This window comes from Mirounga leonina, unplaced genomic scaffold, assembly GCF_011800145.1.
Source record: "Mirounga leonina isolate KUSES-001 unplaced genomic scaffold, KU_Mleo_1.0 Mir_104, whole genome shotgun sequence".
Taxonomy (NCBI): Eukaryota; Metazoa; Chordata; class Mammalia; order Carnivora; family Phocidae; genus Mirounga; species Mirounga leonina.
In genome coordinates, this window is record NW_023270231.1 from 2,428,371 (window position 1) to 2,448,884 (window position 20,514).

Consider the following 20,514-nt stretch of genomic DNA (forward strand, 5'->3'; position numbering starts at 1 on the left):
GGATATGAGGGGTCATCAAGCTCAGTATTCAGCTTCACTGTGAGTGAGTCAAGTCAACATGGGGGAGCAATGAAATGCACCATAGTTTAGCTTTCCATGTTTGTTACCTTTTGATGCTTGAAGAGTCCATAAGGTAATGGGAAATATTGCGAAGGATTCCTTTGTAGTAGTCTAGTTATTTCCCACCAACAGCTATGATCCCACCATATCCTCAGTGAGTATAGGTAGTGGTGTGCTGATAAACCCACTCTCCGGAAAGGAATACCTTGTCTTAGTGTTGGCCCATGTTAAGAGTGTAAATATTCCCAACCTGTTGGGCTTCATGTTTTAACAACTAGCTCACAAAATTCCTGGAAACAGCATGACTCTTGCTAGCTGGCTTCAACATAACATGATAGATCCTTTGATCTCATCTCTCAGAGCATTCTTTTAGATGCTTGCCTTTTTAAGAAGTACAATTCTCCTTCTTTTGGACACTTTCTTTTCTTCTCTCCCTTCGCATCTAGTCTTGCTGTCTCTGTGGACTTCCTTTCTGACCCTGTGCAGATTTCATTCACTCAGTTTTGATTCCTGTCTGATTTTTCAGTGGTAGGGGTGGTGGTGCAGAGGGATGGGGATGTGGGGGAACCATGCAAGATAGAAATCTTGCTCTTTCCTTAACTTTACAAATAGTTTATTTCAATTCCTTAATGTAACCTGCACAGCTCTGTGTGGTCTCATCCCAATTTATTTTTCCATTGTGATGGTTATAATGTTGCATCCTAAAAATGTGTAACTCCTTCATCCATATAGGACTTCTTTAAGGTCCTTGAAAGCACGGTGTTCTCTCTTCCAGGCTCTCCTACAAGGAATTTTTTTCTGCCTAGAAAGGTCTTCACATATCTTCTCCTCTTTCTTAGGTTTTCGTCCAGGTAAACACTTTTCAGCCTAGAGCTCATGGACACTCTGCTGTCTGTGATGACTCAGATGAAGGTTATCCTTTGGTGATCCCACACAGCCTGGTACTTGATTCTGTCAAACCATTTTTTATGTCTCACTCATTTGTCAACACAGAGACAAGTGTTTGAAAGACACTACATATATGTAAGTCAAATGAGAAACCAGCTTTTGAGGGCACTTACAGATCAGGAATCAGGAGATCTTGCATCATTTGGGGCAAGCCAGAAGATCTTTAAGACTTAGTTTTCTTCGTTTATATAATATTGTGCATTTCTGTTCTTGCATTATCGGGAACTACTAACTTACCTGTGCTTTGGTGATCTGTGTCAAAGTGTAATATTTAACATCCTTTTGTGTCTGACTTCCTTTAAGACACGAGAAGCAGCATTGTATAAGTGTGGACTCTGGATTTAAGCCATTTTAATACAATTCCCAGCACTGCTACTTTGGGCAAGTTGCTTGTTTTCCTCTCCTGTTTAGTGGAGATAATAATAGAACCTTCCTGATAAGTTAGGGAGAAGAGTGAGTCAGTACACATGAATGGAACTTAGATTTTCTTCACTCACCTGTAAACACACTTTATAACACACTTTATGTAATTCCTTCCATGGCTTCTTGGAGACTGTACAGCATTGGGTTGGTTATCAGCATGAGCACAATGACTTTGAAAAAAGCATGAAGCCATTTCTTATTCTCCTATTTCCTCTCAGAATCGAACTGCGTCATGTACATTGGCAATTTTATTTTTCAAATAAGTACTCTTTCCCCATATCCAAAATAACTTTTCAAATTAATATAATGATTTGTTCCATTCTAAGGGGTAATTATCTGTAATGTTTTATTTTTAGAGTAATATCCAGTAATTTTCAGAAGCTGGAGCTTGTCATAAAATCATTGAAAGAGAAGTAATTTTCTTCTGACTACTCTGGAGAGGACCTCAATGATCCCATTCATGCTTGAGAAGTGAGTTTAGCGTGCAGGTTGCCAGCTGATACACACAGTAAGGATAAGTATGTGATGAAGTGTCTGAGATTTGGGGTGGGGAGGGAAGAATGAGAAAGAGAATATGTCAGTGAGAAAAACTTACTAGAAGATACGGTTCCAGGAAATAGGATGTACTTCCACTACTGAAGGAAGGACATTACTTTTACATCCATGGACTGTCTGGAACTTCCCTGGGCTGGTGAACCCACCCTCCTCATGAATGAAGGGGGTGGGGTGGGAAAGAGAGTCCAAGTCTTCTACAAATCCTCTCCAAATCGATTTTGATATCTTTTTGAGGGTATGTGGAGTGAAGATCATACCTTCTGTTTCCAATGTGCTGACGACCAAAGGCCAGAAGGAGCCAGGCACAGAAGGGCGGCCAATGTGGCTGGTGCATGCTAAGTAGGTAGAGGTGTGGAATACACGACGAGACCCATGAAATGGGCCACATCTCAGATCTGCTAAACTGCGGTGAGGATTTGGGATTTTAAAGTCGGTGGGAAACCTTTGGCAAGTTTAGCTGAGGAGTGGAAATGGCTTATTTTTAAAAGCTCATTCCTGCTCTAGGGGAGAAAAAGGAGTGGAATCAGCCCAAGATGCATTGATTAGAGACCAGTGAGAAGGTTGTAGAAATATTCCAGACAAGTGGAGATGTGCTTTTAGGGGCTCTGTCTAGGAGAGGGGGGTGACCCCCAGTAGATGGAGAGGCCTCCTCGATGGGAGAGGCATTGCAGGTAAGCTGCTTAGTGGTGGTTGTGCTGGTTTCTTGGCTAGATGATGTGTGGCTCTTCGTGTGAAAGCATTGAGAAAAGCAACCACAACTCACTCTTGATGGTGTGTAGTCCGTGTGCATGCACACGCATGTGTATATTGACAGGCAGAGTGTGTACCATTGCCCTAGTTTTCTTCGTTAAAACTGGAGGCTGGAGATGGAATTCTTTTTATGCTTTCCTGTGTAATTGTGAACAAGTTCAAGAATTGACCCGTTTGTTTTCCTTTTTAATAAACCATTTTCTCCTCTTAGAAATTTCTCAACTTAGAACTTTGAGTAAATGAGATATAAAATTAAGATAGACATTTTTTGGACTTCAGCCAAATGGTTCATGTAAGTTCATGAGCATCACGTGGTGCTAGATGGCTAAGAACAATTATCAGGCATTTCTTTCAACTTTAATGTCTTCAGAGAACTTTATGATAAGTGACTAATTTAACTTCACAGTTGCCTAGTAAGAAGTGAGGGTAAAGTAATAGCTACCTATCTAAGGCACAATTATGTAATTCAAACAGCTCTGTGGGTTTCTAATAAATATTAAGTAGTAACTTAGCTTGTGCTATAGTGGGAAACAGATGGTTCAGGAAGGTTTAGGGTCGGCAAACCTGTATTTCTCAGTACGTCATACCGAGGCCTAAGGAATTGCTGTTATGATTTTGTTTGTGTGTGCTTTAAAAAACCTGTCCTATAATCTTTTCTCCTTTCAAAACTATAGGTATTAGTATGCCTGTTTCACAGGATGGAAAACTGAGGCCAGATGAGTAGGTGGATTGCTTCAAGTTTGCAGAACAGGGATTTGGTGACTCCAGAGTCCTTGTTCTGAAGTTCGATGACCGCTTTCTTCTCTTTGTTGAGGTGACAAGGCTAAGCCTTTCCCTAGCCAGGCACTTGGCCAGCCTACAATGTATATCTATGTTGTTTTATAAACTTTACATAATTTCCCTCTTGATGGGGCTAAATATGTTTCTAAATCTAATCTTTCTGGTTTCTAACGTGATTTCAGTGAAAGCTGATTTCCAATGCAGGGGTTTTGCAATTACAGTGGATTCTCAGTTTCTGTGCATTTAATTTATGAAAAGTCAACTGTACGTGCATAGCAAATAAAAAGAGAACCATTTCCATTGTGCAGAGGATTCTGTCCCCTGGTCCGTATAATGGCGCATGCCCCCGAGTAAGAGAGGCCGTATTCTCTGCTTTCCTCAATGTCGGTCCTAGTCTTTGATGCCCCTAAAGGGTAAGGATTTCATCGAGTGAGGTCCTGTTCCTTAATAGTACTTACTTTCCACACTATGGGACCCCTGAGATGAGTCTTCACTTTATTGTTCAACCCAAGAAATGTGTGCTACAAGATGGAAGAAAAGATTCCCCCCACTGGATCTGTTCATTTAACAAATACTAAATGAGCATTTATCATGTACCAACACTGTGCTAGGTACAAGGAATACTACTGGGGATACAGTGAACTACTGAAATAGATTACCTGCCCTCACAGAACCTAGAGCTTAGTGGCTTCTGAAATCTATCACTTAACATACTGCCTTCCTAAGGTATTTTGAAGCATGATGTTTGTTTTATGTGATTTTTCACTTTGCTGATTTTTGCCCTGAAACCCCTCTATGAAGGGTTCAAAGTGGGTTCAAGACCCACTTTGAAGACACTTTGGCAGTTTCTTAGAAAACTAAACATCTTCTTACTTTATGATCTAGTGATTGTGCTTCTCGATATTTACCCAAAGGAGTTGAAAACTTATGTCCATACAGAAATCTGCTCGTGAGTGTTCAGAGAAGATTTATCCTAATTGCCAAAACTTGGAAGCAACTGAGGTATCTCTCAGTAGGTGAATGGGTAAATAAACTGTGGTCCATCCAGATAATGGAACATTAGGCAGTACTGAAAAGAGATGAGCTGTCAAACCACAAAAAGACCTGGAGAATCTTAAAATGTGTATTACTAAATGAAAGAAACCAATCTTAAAAAGGCTACACACTATGTGATTCCAACTGTATGACATTCCAGAAAAGGCAAAAACTATAGAGATATTTAAAAATACGAGTGGTTGTCAGGGATTAGAGGTAAGGAAGAGAGGAACAGATAGAGTGCAGAGTATTTTTAGGGCAATGGAACTATTCTGTAGAATACTAGTATAGTGAAGACATCCCACCAAACATTTGTCAAAACCCACAGACTGTGTAAGACCAAGTGGGATCCCTAAGGTAAGCTGTTGACTTTGGGTGATGATGATGATGGATCAATGTAAGGGTTCATTGATGGTAACGGATGTAGCAGTGGTTCGGGATGTTGATGATGGAAGTGGCTGTGCATGCTTAGGGACAGGAAGTGTATGAGAACTCTCTGCACTTTCTGCTCCAGTTTGCTATTAAACGAAAACTGCTATAATTACATAAATAAACCCCTTGTTCTCCTCTCAGGTACCCCCACATAAGCCACGACTCCATCTGTGTCCTATATATTCTTACCAGTTTTTTGATAAAAGATAGAATGCGGGTGTGTAGTTATGCCAGGATCATAGAAGTATTTGGGAAGATGCTGTTTGGGTGGCATGGTTTGGAAAGAAGGGAATCGGGCATTAGAGAGCTGGATTCTTATCACTCACCTGACCCCACTCACTTTTGTGACTTTGGACAGGCCACTTTCCTCATCTGCAAAACAGTACGATTGGACTGTCCAGTTCTTTCCTTTGAAATATTTTTAACTGAGTGCCTGGGACTTGGTCCTAATTATTTAACATTATTAAAGTAAAATCCCTTCGAAGTCATGAATTACAGGTCATATCTTTATTCCTTTAAAAATAAAAAATACTTAAAAATATAGAGATCGACAGTCTCACAGTGGACTGTTCTGTGGTCTTCCCTGTAAGGTAGATTCCTGGTATCTCTTACACAGTTCTTTGGAAATAGTTGCAAAAATTGTTCTTAGATTTATGGTTAAAGTAAGATCATTTTACATTGTGCGACACCCTTTGCTTCTAGAGGTCACTTAGAAGAAAGTATTCAGTATGACCTAACAGAGATAACAGGACAGTCCATTTATTTTCATTGTTTATAATATTCTATTATACAAGGTTACATTTTTTCAATCAAGAAAAATGATAAAATGAATGGTTGTGTGTCAACCACCCAGCTTGGCAAATCCTAAGATTTTTGCATATTTGCTTCCTAGTTGTTTAAGTAATAAAATACTAATGGTTAAATCAAATGGGGAGAAAAAGGGTTTTTAAAATAAATTTCCCATTTCTGTCTGTCAAGTGAGTCATACTCATTAAGAACAAAAAAATAATGGGAATTAAAGAGGTCAAAATCCTACAGAATTTTACCACCTAAAGACAACTCTTACCATCTATGTGCTTCTGTCTGGCAAACAGTTTATTTTATTCTGGAAAATTTTAAATATATTTTAAAGTAGAGGGAACAGGGAAATGAAATCCTAGGTAACCATAAATCAGCCGGAAGACTTACCAGTTCATTGGCAGTCTTGTCTACAGCACCCAGACCCTGCTAGAGCAAATTCCTACCTGTAACATTTCTTCCTTAAATAGAGCAGTGTTCACCTCTAAAAGCTGACATCCTTTTTGTAAATAAAACAATGTCATTATTATGCCAAAGATACTATTTTGTACTGACAAGTATCTAGTCTTTTTTGAGATTACTGCTCATAATTGTTTCTTTCATCTTGTTTGTATATCAAGATCTAAATCTTTTTCATCCATTAGAAGTGACTGTGTGTTTCTTAAGCCTTTCTTAATCGGTAGGTTCCCATCACTCTTCATTATTCTCCTCCTGATGTATTTGTTGAAGATGATCTGGTTCTTTATCCTGCACATTCCACAGCCTGGATATTGCTGATTGTATCCCTGTGTTGTGTAAGCAAATTCCTCAGTCCCTGCATTTCCTGTAAGTTAGCTACTTTCATTCCAGTTGCATGGTTTGGCTAGACGGCTACCTAGGAGAAACTATTGTGCCTCCAGATCTTTCTTTTGTGATGTTAGTAGTCATTGATGATTACTACCTAGATGTGTTGTGTCATTAGGAGTTAAACAAGGGCGGCATTCCAATTATTTTGTTTTCATTTTTTGGTGAGAAACTTCGACAAATGGAAACTTCCTTTTTTCAGTATTTGATTATCAGTCATAAGGAAAGGCAGGACAGAGGTTGATTTTCATTTATTTACTATTTTCAAAATAATGATTTGGTTCTCTAGCATCTTCCAAAGTGACCAGTGAATTTTTTTTTCTTCTTCTTCTTAGTATCATTGTAAATGTATTGATTTAAATATATCTGTGGTATTTTAAATCTTTCCAGTATTAGGATCATTGGTGCTCTAATTTTCTCATGCAGAATTTGGATTTCTTATGTGTGTTGCTGAGTTCACAGGCTATTTGCATTTCTTTTTCTGTAAGCTTCCTGTTGATGTCCCTGCCTATTTTTCTAGGCATTTATTAGTATTTTCCTTTTTTAGGATATTCTTTTCTGTCTTTAGGAATATTAACTCTTATCTTACAAAGTGAAAACATTACCCCTCAAAAACTCACAGAAGCAATCTAAGAAGATAAACTGGGAAAACATTTGCAGTTTTTATCACAGACAAAAATGAGTTTGTGACTCAGCAGGAAAGACTATAGTAGTGATTGGAAGGTCACAGCCTGGACTCCCTCTTCTGGGTTCAAATCCACGCTCTGCACTGGGTCACAAGTCACTTGAACACTCTGAGCCTCTCCTTCCCCATAAGATGAGAATCCTTATAGCACAACTTCAGTAGTTTATTGGGAGCATTTCTTGAGTAAATGTAAGCTCAGTACAGTGCTGGTACACACAAGCTCGATAACTAATAGCTTCTGAGATTTTGTTACTTACCTAAAGTCTGATAGTTAGACTTTTATTAATGGCTTGGGGATTGGGCAGTAATTCTACTCCTCTCATCATTAGATGATTTGGGTTTATCCAGCTCCTCAGTCCTTCCCTAGACTGGTCTTCCCCCTTGGCCACCACAGAATTAGCAAGGAAGTGGTGTAGCTTTTTTTCGAGATCAATCAGTGAAGGAAGTCAAACATAAATGATTTTTTTTTTAACATATAATGTATTATTTGTTTCAGAGGTACAGGTCTGTGATTCATCAGTCCTACACAATTCACAGTGCTCACCATAGCACATACCCTCCCCAATGTCTATCACCTAGCCACCCCATCCCTCTCACCCCCCCACCACTCCAGCAATAAAAGAAGATAGTAGGAAGGGAAAAATGAAGGGAGGAAATCGGAGGGGGAGACGAACCATGAGAGACTATGGACTCTGAGAAACAAACTGAGGGTTTTAGGGGAGGGGGGAGATGGGTTAGTCTGGTGATGGGTATTAAAGAGGGCACGTATTGAATGGAGTATTGGGTGTTATACGCAAACAATGAATCATGGAACACTACATCAAAAAAACAAAAACCTAAATGATTAACGTATGTCCACACACAGACATTATGCAATGGCTCCCTATTCTATGCTTACTCTGTGCCTCACAGAAAGAAACCTGACATAGATTTGATGTTCTCGACGACTTGGTCTAGCAGGCAAGACACAAACATACTATTGTGCATATTACTATTTTTACCTCCTAAATTTCTTGTAAGAGCCCTTGAGGTGGTGGTATGCTCATTTAATAGGTAAGAAAATTCATACCACTATGAATTATAAATACATTAATTCAAACATAGCATTATTTTATTAAAATTACTACTCAAAAAGAACGCTTGGAAATATGTATTATGACTCCTGTCTTGCAGATGAAGCACTGAAAGGTGGAACAGATTGCCCAAAGACACAGAGAGTGGGGCAGCTGAGCTGGGAATCAAACCCAGGCAGGGATCTAATACTTTCAGCCTACCTTTGCAGTTTATGGTATCAAGGCAAAATAGTGTCCATATTGACAGCCTCCTAGAATGATGTGTTTTTGCTAAGCATCCATTGGTGTTCATGGTGGCATAATATTGTGGATCTAACTTACATATGTCACCAAGAATAGGAGATTGGACATGGGTGTTTTGGGGATGAGGTGATGCTTCCTGATATTTTCTTTCTTGAGTTAGTATCTAGAGGTATATGGCAAGCTGCCACTTAAAATGGCCCCTGGTAATTGAATCACTGATTCATTGAAGTAAGTACTCCAACTGTATCTCCACACTAACATATAAGAGGGGTGTGGTAAACTCACCATTGTCTGGGTTTGAGGTGGCACAGAAAGCCCACTGTCTGTGTTGGAGGCCATGTGAGATAGCATGCTGCCGCTGTGAGTTCCATAGGTATCTACAAGTTTGGGTGGTCCATGGGCATGTGTGGAAGTTGATAGAGAATTTGACCGAATATGTGAATCATGCAAAGAGCAGTGGTATTTAGGGAATCGTATGTGTATATATATACACTTGCTATTAGGCTGGGAGCAAGGACTGCTTCTCTGGAGATGGTGATAAATTTCCTAAAGCAAAGGTGGACCTGTGTTTATAGATACTGAAAATAGCAAATGTGAGACTGGGAGGAATAGTGGCTAGGTGCATATGGAAAGGGGTGCAGGCGGGCATCTGTCCTTGAATGCTAAATTTTAAAAGCTCATCTTGTGGGCCACATAGGCACCTACAAGACTGTCCGTGTCTGACCCATTTGATGAAGTTTGAGATAAATCATTTGTTAACTAGCTAAAGCAAAATACAGATCAACAATTAGCCCAGATGCTAGCAAATTCTTTGAAGTTTCATCATAATATTCAGTAACGTTTCTTCTAGAGTCCCCTTGACTTCTCCATTCAATTTAGAAGGCTAACCAGGTAAGAAAATAAGGTGCTAATGAATTGGCAAGAGATCAGGTATCTAAAAGTCATTGGATGTTTTCTATATTCCTTAAAATCCCGGTGACATTAATTTTCTTTTGTTTTTCCCTAGTAGTTTGATTGGTGTCCATTTAGGAATAAACAACAGGCTTCCACATTTAGCCCAAAGGTAGTGATTGCAGTTACAGATGAGCACCTGGATCTCCAAAGTATTTTATGTTTCATGGACCCAACATTGTTTCAGTAGTGTTAGCTGGTAGGAAGTATAATTAATATTTTATAAACTGAGTCCCACTACCAGCGGAGACTTGGTTCAGTGAATCTGCTCAGGAAGCAACTGTTATAAGAAACCCGCCCTCTGCTCTATCTCGGTGCTTCCACTCTCCTTGACAGAGAAGGAGCTGGGCCAGTTTTCACAGTTACATTCTTTTTTTTTTTTTTTTTAAGAATTTATTTATTTATTTGACAGAGAGAGACACAGCGAGAGAGGGAACACAAGCAGGGGGAATGGGAGAGGGAGAAGCAGGCTTCCCACGGAGCAGAGAGCCCGATATGGGGCTCGATCCCAGGACTCTGGGATCGTGACCTGAGCCGAAGGCAGATGCTTAATGACTGAGCCACCCAGGCGCCCCCACAGTTACATTCTTTAGGAGACTGACCGAATTTTTCCTTTGGAGTTAAAACTGTGATATTTCCAAGTGTCGGAACTCGGCTTAATCAGAAATAAAAATGTAGGAAAGAATCCTTTGTGATTTTTTCAGCATATTTGGAGAACACCCATAAGCTCCAGGGCAGGTCTGAGTGCAGATCCTGTCACTTTCTAGTTGTGTGATTTCACACAAATTACTTAATGACTTCCTAATATGCAAATGGAGGTAATGAACACATAGTAAAGCATTGCTGGCACCACGAGTGCTGTGTGCAGGTCTGTGAGGCACGGCCTTAGACACACACATGGGTTCTGTATCATCCCAGTGCTTCTCCACTTCCTGGTAAAACCCAGCCTAGTTCCATGGATTGAAATTCACAGTTCATCCCTTCCCCCTGGCATGCTTCCACCAGAAATCTTCATCAAGAACCTAATTTTAGAGTTCCTCGTATCTTCCTGTCCCTCTCCGACTCTCCCTCATCCTGCCTTCCCTGGGGAGTGTGTCTGGGTGCCTTTGTGGATCAGTGCCTGTGTGTGTTCTCCACTCACAGGAATCACTGTTAATACAGCCCAATCATTAGAGAGGTGTGGTTTGCACTCTCCCATCAGAGCAGCCACTAATTGATATCTTTTGAAAAATGACCTATTCCCTGAAGCATTCAAGGCTACCCAACAGGCAAAAATTACACCCCCCCTCTATGATTAGCACTCGAACCATGCAGATGCTGGTGATTGAAGACATATGTTGTTCGTTCTCGACATTATTCCCTTTGGCAGTATTCCTCGTATATCCTTTCTTGGTTTATTTTGCCATAGGATGGCATTAATCCCATCATGTTTCCAAAGATTTAAAAACTGATTTCTGCAGCTGTGTCATCTGAGCCCAGTGCCTTCTAGATTGTTCCATCCATGTAGCAGCTTGTTAATGAATAGAATGTGTACTTGGGGATTTGGTGATTACTTTTCATTTCTTTACTGAAGGAGGGAAATCAACCAGGATCAATTCAGAAGAGCTGTGTGCTGGATGGGGGCTGGTGAACAAACAGGAAATTGGCTTGTCTCTTGAGGAAACTGGGAATTACAGAGTGCTCTATATCAAGCAGAAATTAGCCTACTTATAATAACACACTCGATGTCACTACTTGCGTGAATCAACAGCTTTGTAGGAGTTTGTCATGTCTTCTATCTGGTCAGAAGTTAGGAAATTTTGAAAAACAATGAAAAACTGCTGGAATAAAAGCTTCATGAGGGTAGAAATAAAGTCATTAATAGTCCCTACCCTTAACAAAGTACATAGTAAATATGTACTAAAAAAACTTTTGTTAGTAAATGCATTTCTGAGCAAGTCCTTCAGTGACTTAGCTTGGAGTAGAAGTTAACTTTTCCCTGAAGCATCTTAACTTTTTATTAGTTTGTGGTATAGCTAAACCTGAAAGGTAGGTGACATATTTTTATGTTGTTACTACCTAAACATAGACAGTTTCTTAATATCAGTTAGGAGAAAAGAAAGATGCATTTGGATAGACTGGAGACTTGAATTCTCAAAACAGTCAGCAAAATTTCTTTAATAACTCTGTATATCATTGTGCTGAATTGTTTGCTTTCAGAGTTGTGTTTCTTGGCTTTGGAATACAGGAATAATTGTAGACTGTGACTTTATGATTATCAGCCTGCTGTAATACTAGGGCCAAGATCATCTCAAATTGCTGGTCGTCAGCAAGAGGACAAGAAATGAACCAGAGAACTTGAGTTTCTCATGTTACAAAGTTCTGCCATCTGCCCTTAGAGTGTGGGGGCAGTTGGGGTAACGATTTTCCAGAGAAAGTCATCAAGGGCCACGAAAGCAATTACGTATGCAGAAAGGTGGAAAAGAATCAGACTCTGCAGGCAAGTAGATGAAATTGTGAAATTTCATGCAAAATGTCAGCCTGAAACAAAGAATGAAAATTAAGAACAACACATGCCTATTGAGTACTTAGGCCCTGCACAGTGACATGCAATTGACCTCTGTTACCTTGTTTGATTCTCATAAATCCCCTAAAGAGAAAGGTGTTTCTGATCTCTCACTTTGATAGAAAAATGTGATAGATAGATGGAGTGTCTTGGTTAGTTTCGTAGTGGTGGAACCAGGATGTGAATAATACTAGGACTGTCCCGAAGCCTGGTTCTTAAACACTGTACCCTGCTTCCTTAAGCAGTCTTAGACTTCTTTCCTTAGTAATCTTTTATTTTTTTAGCTGTGAACTCATCATGGGGGCATGTAGTTTAGCCCAGCGAGCAGTAGACTCTCAGGAAGGTGAAGGGATCTCTCTACAGGCATTCAGTGTGTTTGTGGCCCAGTTAGATTCCGATCCATGGTCCTGTGATTCCTGCCCCACACCTTGTCCCTAAACACATCTCTTGCCTTTATCTAATCTTGGATCCATCTTTTGCCCTTGTTCATTCGGGGAAGGAAGGGACTGAGATTTGAGGGAGGGACAAGAAATAAAGGCACAGAGGAAAAGGCAGTGAAAACTGAGAAGGACAAGGTGAGAGTTAATACTGAGCTTGCAACCTAAGATGTAAGCAGAGCCATCCCACTCTATGCAATATATTCTCTTTAGGAGTTTGTAGAAATCATTTTGGGCTTTTCAGATAGAATCTATATCTTCTGTGTCACATGCCAAGCTGTACCGAATCTATTCCTAATGCCAACACTAATAGGTCTTCAGGAAGTTGCCCTACAGTGGCAGGAATGCTGGAGACAGATGCCTTTGATTTAAACCTGGCTCAGCCACTTACCCTCTGAGTGGCTTTGAGGTTTACGTAAACTTCCTATTTGTTCGTTGGTTCAGAGATGCATATGGAGCTCCACGTTGGTGCTAGGCTATGCGTGAAGTATTGGAGGTACAGCAGGACACCCGAGAGAAAATGTCTGGCCGCATGGAGCTCCTGTTTTACTGGGGAAAGGTAGATAAGCAAGGAAACCATGTAGTCTACGAGCAAGTCTTCACCAGGTGATAAACAGAGAAGGGGGAATGAGGAGATGTGATCGGGGTCTACAGTTTTAAGTAATTGTGAAAAGGTCACAGTGGAAGCCAGATTCAAAGTGGTGAGGGGGGAAACAGCCTTTCAGGCAAAGGGAATGGTAAGTCCCGATGCTGAGGTAGAGCTAGAGGGACAGCTTCGAGGCCAGCAGGGCTGGGGGCGAATAAATGAGGGAGAGGGTAGGAGGTGAAGACAGTGGTAACACAGCTGTGTCATGTGGAGTCTTTCTGGCCACTGTCATGACTTTGACTTGGATTCTGAGTGAGGTGGGAGGTTTTGAGCAGGAGAGTGTCACGGTCTTACCCTGGGGGGGACGTGTTGAGAGTGACAGCCATGGTTTGAGCATGTGCGCTGTGCAGCCTTAGAGATCTATCCTGAGACCTTGAACATCCGTGTTAGTGAAGGAGCAGGTAAAAGCGGTCCAGCCTTAGCATTCTTTCTGGTGAGAAAAGCCGTGGGATCTTGAAGAGGACATGGGGTGTATATATATGTGAGAGACAAGAGTCAAGGTTGACTGGCAGCCTTTGTGCCTGAGAAGCAGGGTGAATAAAATTGCCCTTGAGAAGGAATGGATGAGGAAGAGTGTGAACCTTACTTTTTTTTTATTCAGAGGGCGCTGTGTCAGTGATAGAATCAGGACTTCACTTCGGGCATGTCCTGACATGGCTATTAGAATTCGAAGCCAACTTGTTGGGTAGTCAGTTGATAGGGGAGTCTGGAGTTCAGTGAAGTATCTGGGCCTGGAGACAATCTCAGAGTTGTCAGTGTATAAATAGTTTCTCACGCCACGGAGCTGGGAGATGCCCCCTGAGGAGTGAGTATGCAGAGAGAATAGGCTCAGGCCCGAGTCCCCAGGATGCTCTCACCAAGAATGTTGTGAGATAGAGAGGATCTCACAGAGGCAGCCGAGATGGAGCGGCCAGGGATGACTGGCAAGTTTGATCTCTTAAAAGCCAAATGAGGGAATGATCTCAAGGTGAAGAAGTGATACAAGGTCCCCTTGTCTCATTTTAACCCAGACCACCGCGTTAAGCATGTTGTTAGTGTTTATTAAAGATTTGCTTGATTCACTGGTAGGAATAGGCCGCAGGTAATGAGTTATGATGGGAAAACCTTTTTTCCTCTCTGATCCTCGGTTTCCCTAAAAGTTAAATGAACAAATTTGGCTAGTCGTGTCCTACAAAATTTGCCAGCCTGGATATAGTGTTACTTTTTCTGCTTTTATTTTTTTTAATTTTATTATGTTAATTACCATACACTACATTTTTTCTGCTTTTATAGGATTGCTTGAGTCTAATCAAGACTGAATCCATCCACCTATTATTTGTATTTATGCCAATCAGAATGTGTCTTCTGTTTAGCCTCTTCAAGCCAAATTGTCTGGAATTTCAAATCCCTATTGAAGTTTCTGTTTAGCTTTTATTTATGAATATCTTCTTTCTCTTGTGATTTTTGTAGACGTGAAAGAAACCTCCATCCTCAGAAGGCAGTATTGGAACCTGTGTGGAGGTTAAGAAAACTATCACCTTGGTGGTGGCCTGAGGAGATTACCTCAACCCCAATGTTGCCCTGAAATTCGTGTTCAAGATTCAAGAAGATTAGGACTGCTAAGGTATGGACATTTGATTGTGAGAGATGATACATAATTTATAGTTATATATTATATATATATATATTTTTTTTTTCTTAAGGCAAATACCTTTAAAGATACTTAATCATTTTCACAGCCTTTTCTCTTCATGCCCTGTTTCTCTTTCCTTTCTCCCTTTTTCCTTTTAAGCAATGATCTTAATATCTTTTGCTACCAACTTTTGGGATGTGGTGGGATGAATAAAGGTACAGTGAGAGAAACTGAAGTCCGTCCACATTGTCTCAATGAAGTGACCTGAGGAGAATAAGACAAGACACGGAGAGAGGTTTGTGCAGGGGTCTCTGGTAGAAAGAAGAGTGAACTTGAGGTTGCTGCCCAAGTGATGGGACTTCAGGTGCAGAGATGATAAAGAAGCGGCTCTCTGGAATCCATGGTTAATTCCCACTTTCGCTGTCCACAGGCCACTTGTGGCAAAGCTTTGTATTATTAAGATCTTAAGGAGGACCTGTCTTGATATTTCTTTTGGATATATACCCATACTGAGTAAGGAGGTTCCATTTGTTCTTTTGTGGTTGCAGTGAGAACCCACTGTGCGTGTGTGTCCACATACAAACATATGTATAATACATGTGCTTTGTGTGTGTGTGTGTGTGTATACATAATTCGTTGAATGGTGTGTAATCTCTCTCATCCTCTGGGTGGGGAGAGAGGGACAGATGGAAGGAGGAGAGAGAGAATCCTGCATAGTGGCATGTAGATTGTGTCTCAGGCATTGTGATGTAAGCTTGGGGGAGAAAGTCACGTGTATGTACATCTGATGACAAGCATCTGGAAGAGGGATTTCTGTTCTGGGAAACCAAAGGAGCTCAAAGTAAAAAGGTTTTCTGGGACTCTGTGGCAAGGAAGGGGTCAGGGGGCAGACTCACTCTCAGAACTAGTAGAGTTGACATCTCTAGGCTCACCTCCTGTACAGAATGGTAGTGCGTACAGCGCTGGTTACAAGCCCAGGGGAAATGTGCTTTAAGAGCCTAGGACCGCATGGCCTGTCGACGGGAAATTGTAGCATGTCTCCGACAGTTCCACTGATGACTCATTTGCTGTCATTTTAATTTCCTTCAAAGAAAAAATAAAACCCTCATAACCCCAAAGCTCTGGAAATTGGGAGAACAATTGGAGCTAAAGTATTGGTTGAATCTCTTCTCGGGCACAAAGACCTCCCCTGTGTCATCAGCTGTGCAAGGCAGAGGTCCAGTGCTGATGAAAATGAAATACATTATAGCCTTAGGCCTGTTTTCCTTTTATCTCTGACTTTCTCACTGTTGAAAGAAATGTAGTATATACTTTACGTTGACTATGAAAAGACCTTCCTTTCAGGAGGAAGCACATCTACTTTCTCTCTAGTTTTTGCAAAATCGTCCGAGGCCCATGCCGAAATGATTGAACTCCGATATTCACAGTGCTCACAGTACTTCCGAAAAGAGTGCCAAGGGACCGGTGACAATGTGAGGGTGGCATGTGAAACTCCTCTTTTCCCTTTATTCGGGGGATTTCTAATTTTTTTTTTCCCAAGAGGGGAAAATCATTTATCGCCTTTACAAAGGGCACCTTTAAAGCAGTGTAAGTCTAAATAGTATTTATGAATTCATTTCCCATTAACATGGTTTCAGAGGCTAAATAGGTAATTAAACAATCAGGAAAAAGAATAGCGCCCCCTTTTTGAGTCCTCACCCCAATCTCAACATTCTGCGTTGAGAGTGGTTGTGGTGCGGCCCTCTGCTCACATGGACTTGATCTGTTGGAAAGGAAAGCTGAAAAGCTGTTCTGTGCTCGTCCTAAAAATTGAGAGGAGCTTAGGGGTCGGGACTGGGATTTTGATGACTGAGTGTGTCGATCTTTAATTCAGAATGCCTATGTTCTGTCAGGAATATTCACCTAGATGCTAACTACTTAAAACATGAATTCAGCAGAGAAAGTTTTAAAGGACTTGGCCATAAAAATGTTCCTGGTTTAGAGACCAGTCAACCCTAGGGGGAAAAGAAAGCTTTCTCTGATGGTTGGCAGAGGCCACGGGGAGAATGTCCCCTTTGCAGTGCACGTTCATCACTAGATGGGGCTAGATGGTGCTTTGGGTACACAGCTATTTGCATGCCCCTGCTCACAGACCAAAACTCAATTTCCAGGAAGGAAGGAGGAAATGAGGCAATGTTAGGACATCAATCTACCTTGATGTTTCCTGGCTTCCATGCTCTGGTGCATTCAGCAGATTTTTCAGATGTCTTTTCAAGCGAAGACCGTATAAATTAGTGGCTGTGTTCGCAGACTTTAGAAAAGGCAAATCAGGCTTCTGTATGAGCCTTAGAGAAGCCATTTAATTTTTTTAAAACCAGTGCTGCTCAGAGTGTAGTCCAGAAACCCGCAGCATCTTCATCACCTGAGCTTGTCACACACACAAATTCTCAGGCCTTTCCCCAGACCTACTGGATCAGAACTTCTTGAAGTGAAGTCCAGGAATCTGTTTAAACCAGCTTTCAAGACGATTCCTGTGCCTTGCTGAAATTTGAAAACCAGTGATAAACGCGGTCCCTGGTGTCTGAAAAAGTTTTTAGAAAATCTTAGGTCTAAAAATGAGGACACTCCAAGAAAATGAATACACCTAAGTGCAGGTGTATATGGGTATATAAACACACACACACACACACACACACACACATATTTACAAATACATATATATGGCATTGAAAGGGAAAATAAAAACTTTTTTGAAATCCAAAAGCAAAGTTACTGAGGTTTGAATCATGGCATCTGAAATAACAAAAAGTGGAAAAATAATAATAAAAAGTAATGTTAGAATAGCTGCCATTATAAATAAATGGATCGATGGAGCAGAATAGAATTCTGCATTAGATGCACACATGTAAAGTCAGCTGGCTTTCAACAAGAGCACCACATCAATTCAATGGCGTAAAAACACTAGTTCAGTAAATAGTGCTGGAACAACTGGATATTTACCTGAAAAATAAAGAATCTAAACCCCTACCTCATCCCATACATACAAATCAATTTGAGTTCAATTGTACTGAAACATAAAAGCTAAAACAATAAAGATAGTAGAAGAAAAATGAGAATACCTTTGTAACTTCAGAAGGCAAAAGCTTCTTATAAAGGACACAAAAACACAGGCCATAAGAGGGGAAAAAATACACTGAACTTCATGAAAATTTAAAAAATCTGTTCACTGGAAAACACTAAGAAGATAAAGCGATGCCCCACAGACTGGGAGAGAGTATTTATAACACATATATCCAAAATGTACTTAAAGAGGCACTTTATACAACAAGATACAGAATGGCCAGTGAACAGAAGCAATAGTGTTTAACCTAACTTGCCTTCAGGGAAATGCAAATTGAAAATACAGTAAGATTCCACTACACACTTACCGGAATGGCTAACATAGGAGGAGTGCCAACACCAAAACCTCTGAGGAGACGAGCAACTGGAACTCTCGTGGAGAACAGGTAGAAATGTAAAACGCTCTTAAGCACTTTGAAGAATGATCTGGCAGTTTCTTAGTGACACAACTGCCTTACCTAAGAGCCAGCAATTCTAGTCCTAGCTATTTATCCAAGAGACTTGAAAATCTCTGTCCACATGTGTTTGTAGGAGCTTTTGTTTTTGTTTGTGAGTGTGTGTGTGTTTTTAATAGTCCAGTGCTGAAAATTACTCACATGTCCACCAACAGGCAAATGGAGGAACTCGGGTATATTTGTAAAAGGAAACACTATTTTGCAATAAAGAAGAACATTGTACAGATAAACATAATAACACGAATGAATCTCAAAAATAGTATCAAAATTAAATAAAAAATACTTTATGATCTCTATGAAATTGTAGAGTAGTCAGAACTCCTCTATGATGGTAGAAATACTTCAGTGCTTGGGTCTGATATGACATAATTCCCTGGGGAAGGTACATGAGGGAAGTTTCTTGAGTGACAGAAATGTTCTGTATCTTGACCAACATTTGTCAAAACTGATTAAATGGCAAATTCACTAAGCATCTTACTATATGTAAATAATGTATATAAAAATGCATAAAATATTTTTTTAAAACTCCCATTTGTTGAGGGCTTTGTCAAAAGTGCTATTTTTAATATGTATCAACTCATTTAATCCTGAAACCATTCTAGGGCTGGTGTGACTTTTCCTAATTGACAGATGTGGAAGAGGGTGCTGAGAAATGATAACTAGCTCCTAGTCCTGTTGCTCGGTCGCAGAACTGAATTCAAGAGTAGGTCCTTTTGTCTCGGAAACACGTCTTAACCATCGTGTTATACCTTCAGCATGAGTGTCCCTGGCTCCATTTTCATTCTAGATCAACTGAACTCCCAGCCTCTGTGTCTCTGTTTGTAGGATGGGGATGATTTCTCGTGCACACTCGATAGAATCACAGTGACAATCAAATTATGTTTGTAAAAGTGCTGGTATGTGCTGGTTCCTTTTAATCCCTGGATAAATGAGAAGCTGCTGGTTTTGCTTTAGAGTTCCCATGAGCAGTGGCACTCCTGAGCAAGAGAATTCATGTCCTAGTCCATTTTATGTGGCCTCTCTGAGTCAGTGTGCATATTTGTGTGTTCACTTAACTAAAGCTGAAAGCAAAATGCTATGGTTTTCTAACAACTGTGTCAGTTTCATTATAAAAATTTAGAAACACTGGGAAAAGTTGACCCTGTTGCCCCCCCCTCAAAAAAAAGAGTTTAAATAATATGCAGGAAATGGTATTGAGGGAGAACTGTCATTAAATGTGCATGTTACAGTTTATCTGTCCAAGAGGATTGAAAGGGAGTTGGAAACTACTTAGCATGGTTAATAGGATATCAGCAAGGTTAATTATCTTGGCAACACTGAAGAGCTGAATTCCTTTGTGTACTTCCCTGATTTGTGATACTGTCATATTATTTTTCGTGACACTTGAGCATCAGTCTTTATTTTAGCTGTGCTTTTTAAAGTCTCCCATTTCCATGGTAAAACTTAAAATCCAGAGCTATTACAGATATGTGTAAGCTAATAGTGCCTTTCCTATAAAGTACAAATTAATCCATTTATTACCAATCTGCTATATAAGTAGAAAATATCTACATGCCTCCAAAAGATGTTTTGAAAGGGAAATTTAAAACTGCTTTTGAGGATAGTTTTTTGTCATTGTTTCTGATCGTCACCATTAAGGGTGGGAAGGTGGGTGGCTTAGGAGAAGAATACTTCAGATACTATCAGGGTGTAGGGTGTGTGTGGGTGTAGGGGGCGGTGTGGGGGTGGGGTGTGGGGTTGTGAGTGATGTGTGTGTGTGGGGGGGCGTGTAGGTATGTGTGTGGTGGGTGTAGGTGTGTGTGTGGGGGTGTAGATGTGTGTGTGGGGGGGTGTGGGTGTGTGAGAGTGTGCATACAAACATGTATTTCCCCTTTGGGATATTTCTCATCAATAAATTCTTAGGCTGGTTTTGTGCAAGTATTAGTATTGCTGTGGATCACTTTTGCACTTAACTGTGTCGTTTGGAAGTGAAATGGTGGCTTTTATGTTTTCTGTGTCTCCAGCATATGAGCAAAACTGTGGCTAACTTATCAAGTCTTACGACGGCACTTCTCGTGGTTTTCTTCAGCCCTCATCCCTGAAATTCATCATGTATCAACATTTCATCTCTGATAATAAATATCTTAGTGTCAGTCATGAAAGCA

At 40.5% G+C, this 20,514-nt stretch overlaps 1 protein-coding gene across 1 annotated transcript in view; it reads left to right on the forward strand.

Annotated features, from left to right (window-relative positions):
• SGCD (sarcoglycan delta) overlaps nucleotides 1-20,514 on the forward strand; it is a 774,199-nt gene that overhangs the window by 201,852 nt on the left and 551,833 nt on the right. The window contains exon 2 of the mRNA XM_035012991.1: nucleotides 14,654-14,807. The gene's annotated coding sequence lies outside the window, so the exon portion shown is untranslated. The remainder of the gene's footprint in view (nucleotides 1-14,653; nucleotides 14,808-20,514) is intronic.